General features: G+C 37.7%; 1 long non-coding RNA gene across 2 annotated transcripts; it reads right to left on the reverse strand.

Moving 5' to 3' along the window:
• Positions 1-3,052: 3,052 nt before the first annotated feature.
• LOC139063430 (uncharacterized) lies at positions 3,053-6,165 on the reverse strand. Of its 2 annotated transcripts, XR_011516790.1 has the most exons (3): positions 5,906-6,153; positions 4,831-4,993; positions 3,053-3,881 (listed from the first exon to the last, which is right to left on the reverse strand). It is a non-coding gene; the product is annotated as an uncharacterized lncRNA (long non-coding RNA). The 2 variants fall into 2 exon arrangements; XR_011516789.1 differs by having other exon boundaries at positions 4,831-6,165.
• Positions 6,166-6,407: the final 242 nt, after the last annotated feature.

The raw sequence follows: 6,407 nt of genomic DNA on the forward strand, positions 1-6,407 counted from the left end.
GGAATTGTCTGGGCTGGACGGAACCTGTGACACGGTCAAAATGGCGGTGGTGGACACCTCCCATTATGGACAGATAACGTGTTATTGAAGCCTATGGAATCGATTGTCCAGTATATGTACAGTCTATGGTGACAACTAACAATGACAAAATGGTTAAAACAGCATATTGAACTAAGCCTGCAAACCAAAATGAGTTAATTATCAAGTCAATGAATTGTGAGATTTTGTGGCAGCTAACATATTTGATGTGATTTCACACAAAGTTGTCTTGACTTCTCAGAGTTAGAATTTAAATCCTGCACCAGGTGAAATGAGACCACAGGTTCAGATGGGCTGGTTTGCTGATTGAGTGAATATTTTTAGCATTATTTATCATGAAGAGCAGGGTGTAGACCTGCTCTGTATAAAACAATTCCAGCAATGCCAGCTGATTCAAAACGTAGATGAATAAATCATAAGCTTAGCAAAATGGCACATCGGTGAGAATTTGGACAAGTTTTAATCCGATTTAGTATCAGAAACAGAGCCAGAAGTCAGTGAGGCGATTTCTCTTGTGTGGAAGGAACAGGTGTGAAAACAAGAAGGCGTTACTTAAAATGTGAGCACCTAGTATGCCTAAATGACCTGTTAGATTTGTTTTCATTCAAATTGATACGATACCCAAAGTCCACATTTGAAAGAGTAAAAGTAATCCAAAAAAGCTTGTTTGGCCATTGAAGACATGTTTTTTAGAAAAGTATAATGTTGTAGCTTTAGCATATAAGGTTACATTTGCAAGATTTAAATAATAGGTTGCAATATAAGTGGGCATGTCTGTGGCATGAAACTCCAGGGCTGAAAATAAGTCCCCACTCTGGCCCTGGTCTCACTCTTAAATTTTGTTTCCAAAAAGATACATGCATTACATCTCAAAATAATTAAAACATGGTGTTTCCCAACAGATATGGAATTGTAATCTTCGGTGGGATTGACGGTTATTCAAGAAAGGTAAAAAAATGATTTACATTTTCTGACTGCGGTATATCTCATCATTATTTTATGAATGACATTGAGGCATGTTCTTGCAGATAATGTATCTCTGTGCAGCAAATAATAATAAGGCCTCAACTGCTCTGAAGTTCTTCATGACCTTTGTGGAAGAGTTTGGATTTCCATTAAGGTAAAAAAAGAGGTTCCTTTAATCTGCAGTTTTCCCCTTGTTATCCTATTCTGCTCACTCAACTCACTCAGCAGCATCCACTCACTTACTCCCTTGCTCCCCCACTTCACTCACTCATGTAACTCTGCCAGATCACTCACCGCACTAACCTTGATCACCTACATTGTTTTATACAAGTAGCTCCATACCCCCCCCCCCCCCCCCCATGTGTTTCCACCCCAACATGCATTTCCCCCCATATACACGTGTTTAATTATAACATGATAAAGGTCGAGTGACCAATCTCCTCTCTCTACATGTTTTTTTGCACAACATTTTATGTTTGACAAACTACTTGTATTTAAACAGAGTAAGGGGAGGCCAAGGCGTTGAAAATGTTGGCATTGCCAACTGCATGTTCAGCATCCGTGGATGTGGCAGAGGAAGCTACATATCTGGCAAAAGTGTGCACAACCAAAGGTGAATAATAATTTAATGTTTTAAAGGGGTATTAAAATAATTGCCTGGCTGTACCTTAATACTCTGTTTAGTTATTTGAGAGGTAATTTTGTTTTGCAGAGATGGTTGACAAACCCATTTTGCATGTTTTCATCTTGTAGGATTGAGCGCTTGTGGCGTGACATATGGATGGCTGTTACAAGTGTTTATTATGAGGTGCTGCATAGCCTTGAGGAGGAGGGCCTGTTGGACCCTTCCAACAGTTTGCACTTGTTCTGTTGTCAATATGTCTTCATACCAAGACTCCACATGGACCTTGACCTTTTCAAAGATGGATGGGACAACCACCCACTACGAATGGAGGAAAACATGACTCCGAATCAACTCTGGGCTATGGGGCTTCTTCACCATCCTGTGGCTCCTCCAGCAAGTGTGGAGGTACAGCATGCTCAGCCTAAGTTCTTTTCTGTTTCAGTCACAAGTGTTAGGATTAGTTTTGAAATTATATTTTAAAATCATCGGGACATTTTCCAATGTGCTACCCATCAAAGTGACACTCCAGCACCAAGTAAAATTTTGTCTGTTATACTTCCCAGAATGAAATAAGACCGAACAAAGCATTTTGTAACCAGCCGAGTCATCTTCCTGATCATTGTCCTGATAAAATAATGTAAGTGAATGGTAATAACAACACGCTAGTTATTAATTCTATTCACTTACATTATCTCATGCTAAACTAAAGCAAAAAGTCTGCTGCTAGATCATGACTGGGCTACTTACAAAATGCTTTATTTGTCCTATCAAATTCTGGGAAATATAACAACAAATGTTTATTTTTAATTATATATATATATATATATATATATATATATATCCCAGAATTAGATACTACAAAGTGTTTTTATATATTTTATTATATAATAAAAGATTAATTGCTTTTTACAGACTATTCAAGACAACATAGACTGGAATGCTGACAGTTTGGGAGAAGAACCTGGAAGTGGAATAGTTGTGCCACCCATCCAGCATTCTGTGGGGCCCCAAGTTATGGCAGGACTGATTACAGCCATCTCCCCCACTGCTCCCTCCCAGGACAATGGCAGAGACATTTACAGGGCTGCACTGAACTTTGTAGCACTACACACACAGTAGGTTCACTGTTAAGAATCTAACAAAACCTTGACGTAATAATATAGCGAAATACAAACCCAAAATTCTGCCCACACTACAATGACAACTTTAAAACGTCAAGGGGTCTACTGCAGCTCTTGAAGACTTCAAACTAATGTGTGGTCTTGTCATGTGTGGCCGTCTACATCAGCAGTTGGGTTGTTTTGCTTTGAACATACAACATATTGTAATGCAACACATTTAATTGAGAACATGAAATGCCTTGATTTGTCATTGAAATATACTGCTCTGCTTTAAATAAATGACTACCAACAAACCAGTAACTCAATTTGTCAATTTTATTACACAGCTTATTTTCAGACAAATACTAAAGCACATCTTGTAACTACATTTAACTGTTTGTAAAATTTAAATCAGTCTGGCTTAAAACATTTGGATGTAGAACTATGGCAGTGGTATGAAAATTCACAGGCCATTTCTTTCAACACATGTAAACAGTTGTAAAATGGCACATTTGTGCTGTAATGGAACATAGTCAAGTGCAACTAACCATTCATCCATCCATCGCCCATTCATTCATCCATCCATTCATTCATCCATCCATCACCCAGTCACTTAATGTTGTTGAGACAAACTACAAAATGAGTGTGCATGTGTAAACAACAAAACAGCACATCAAGAGAAAAAAAAAACCTTGGCTCTGTTAACTGTAGTGTAATTTCTGCAAGAACTGAGATTCATACCCTATCAAAGGACTGACCATGAGACATTGCTATTTCCATTATGTATTTGAATTCATCAAAGGTTGTCAGGTGAGCAACTGGAAATGTAATGGTACGAGTACATGCACTCACTGTTGGGAAACAAATGGTGTGACGTGTGTCACAGTCATGGTAGAAATGGACAGATATGATGAACTCATTCATCTCGCTTGGTAAATAAGGCTTGTGTGCCTGCCCTGTTATCCATTGCATGATTCTGCCAACAGTCAGGTCCTGTGTGGTGCCGTTGTTGTCTGCATCACTCAGACAGCTTGGATGTTAAACTACCTGATTATGAGGTCTTTTTTTTCTACAGACACCTTTCCAGTGTATCCACAGCTTACAATATCATCGCTAAGGTCGTTGATATTTTCCTCAGTGGCGGTGTTTATCTGAAAGCATAATTAATACATCTTCATTCAATTACAGTAATGAAAAAATGTGCATCGTTGCTACAATTTAGTAAAATAAAATAACCCAACAGAAATAAAGTAAAATAATTTCAAGGACTTCAATGAAATGTAAAAAAATACAGTAGAAAGCATTTAACTGAAGAAAAACAACCCCTATTTTTATTTAATCTTTAAATGGCCCTAACCACACACAGGTATACCATACTATGTAAACAAAAACAAATCTCAGCAATGTAAATGGAGATTTCCCTTTTATAACCTCCGACATTGTGGGTGTCCCTCTGACTAGAAATGGGAGTGTGTTGAGATTGAAGTGCTCTCAGGTGCCTCAAAAACAACATTGTAGCTGCATATGACTCTGGTACTGGACTGTTGCGCTGCTTGGTAGCATTAGGACCTGGATGATTCATAATCATAAAATCCACCATGAATTCTAGTGTAAATCAGAAGGTGCTTAAAGCGACAAGTACAATTATGTGTGTTGTTAGATTCCCCTGAGTTACATAAGTGAGAGCAATACATTTTGTAACTAGCCCAGTCATTCTCCTGATCTGGGAGCAGGTTCTAGGATGCTAGTACCTTCCATTCAAATGAATGACATCCAATGAATTTTAAATGTAATCTATTCTGAGCTAATTCACTATCATTGTTATATGCTAAAAAGAAAAACTGACTGCTGCCAGATCAATAGAATGACAGGGCTGGTAACAAAATCTTTTTACTCAATTTCTTTTCTCACTTGTCTAACTCTGGGATGTGTAACAACAGATGCAATTATACATAGGTGAATGAAAATGGTGAATGAAAGTGATAAGTTAAAAACATCCCCCAAAAAAACTGTTTTTCAGAGGGTGTCTTTTCCACATGACTGTATGTGCAAGTAAATGTCAGAGTACATAATATAATTTTAACATTCAGGGTTCATTACCTTCAGGATAAGCTGTGACAACTCTGCATCTGTGACATCACTGCTTGACACTTGTATGGCATCTGAATCTCCAGAGCACAGGTACCTGAAGCACCACTCGTGTAAGAAGTTGGGGAGAGGTCCACCCTGCGCCAGACTAGCAGCTATAATTTCTCCTGCAGACCTGCATATCAGAACAAAAAATACAACAGCACTTAAACTCATTGGCTGCCAGCTGTTATCAGAACAATGCACTAAATTCTGCCAGAGTTTTTGAGCATTTTGACTGACAAAAGGGTAACAATTTTTTGGTTTGCAACTTGGATCTTATTTGTAATGTGCAGAATATTCATTTTTTGTTCTAAACTGAATTTCCCTGTGTGATCCATATATTATTTTTGAATTTGAATTAAATTTACTATAAATTATTGTAAAAGTAAGTTAACATTATGCATGCAAAAAACAAGGTCCAGGTTTCAAAAAACAGTCGTTAAAGGGCCACTAAAAATGTTGCTTTGTAACAGTCTAATCAACAAAACTATCAGAAAAAAAATATTGTCACCAGGAAAAAAAATATTTCTTTATTTGTTCTTTAAGAATCAGCAGAACATAGGCTGGTTATACCAATAACACCAATTTCTGACTTAAACATTGAGTTTGTAGAAAAGCGTCACACACATCCTACAGTAAGTTACATTTCCAACTACAAGATGCATTTGTCATTACATCCTGTAATTATATTTCTGATAAGCACTCCTAAGGCAGGCTATCTATCATTCCCTAATCTGCTCAATTGGGGGAAAAAAGTTCATAGATGGCAATCAATGGAAATTAACTGTTGGTGACAGCCATTGTATTAAATACAGGTAGCATTTATGAATCAATGGAATTGCATAAAATGTGAGTTCTATACAATGAACCTGAAGTAGTTTTGATCCAGACTGTTGAGACAGTAAAGCGGAATCTTTCCCTTCTTGTCCGCGTTGCCCACAAAAAGGGTCCTTTCAATCTCTGCAAGCATCTCTGGACAAAGACATAAACTCAAAATCTGATGTTACACGAAAGCGAGTACAACTGCAGTGTGATGGAGCTGTACCTGTTAGAAATTCCTTACTGAGAGCGCCAGAGTCTATGCCTACTTCCCCAATAAATGAAACCTTCAATCGGCTTTTAGGTGAGGATTTTTTCTGCCGTTGCCACTGTTGCATTCCTCTTTTGAAGATGTCACTTCTAGACACGCAGAGGTAAAACGTGCTGCCCTCCTCCACTTGACACTGGATCCAATTCAAAACGTCCACTGAGCTTTAAACCAAAAGCATACAATATAAGTAAAAGGCTAAATATACAGTGGATGATAGAAGTCTACACGCCCCTATTCAAATGCAAGTTTTTGGTCATGTAAAAAAATGGTGAGTCAAATAATGTTACAACTTTTTCCATCTTTAATGTGACCTACAACCTGCACAACACCACTGATGAACAGAAATACATCAGAGGTGTATTAAACAAACTGAGATAATTTGGTTGCACAGATGAGAACGCTGTTTTATGACTGGGGATGTGACTGTGTTCAGATTTAACCAGTTACATTTAAATTA

The sequence above is a fragment of the Nothobranchius furzeri genome, chromosome 16, assembly GCF_043380555.1.
Source record: "Nothobranchius furzeri strain GRZ-AD chromosome 16, NfurGRZ-RIMD1, whole genome shotgun sequence".
Classification (NCBI taxonomy): Eukaryota; Metazoa; Chordata; class Actinopteri; order Cyprinodontiformes; family Nothobranchiidae; genus Nothobranchius; species Nothobranchius furzeri.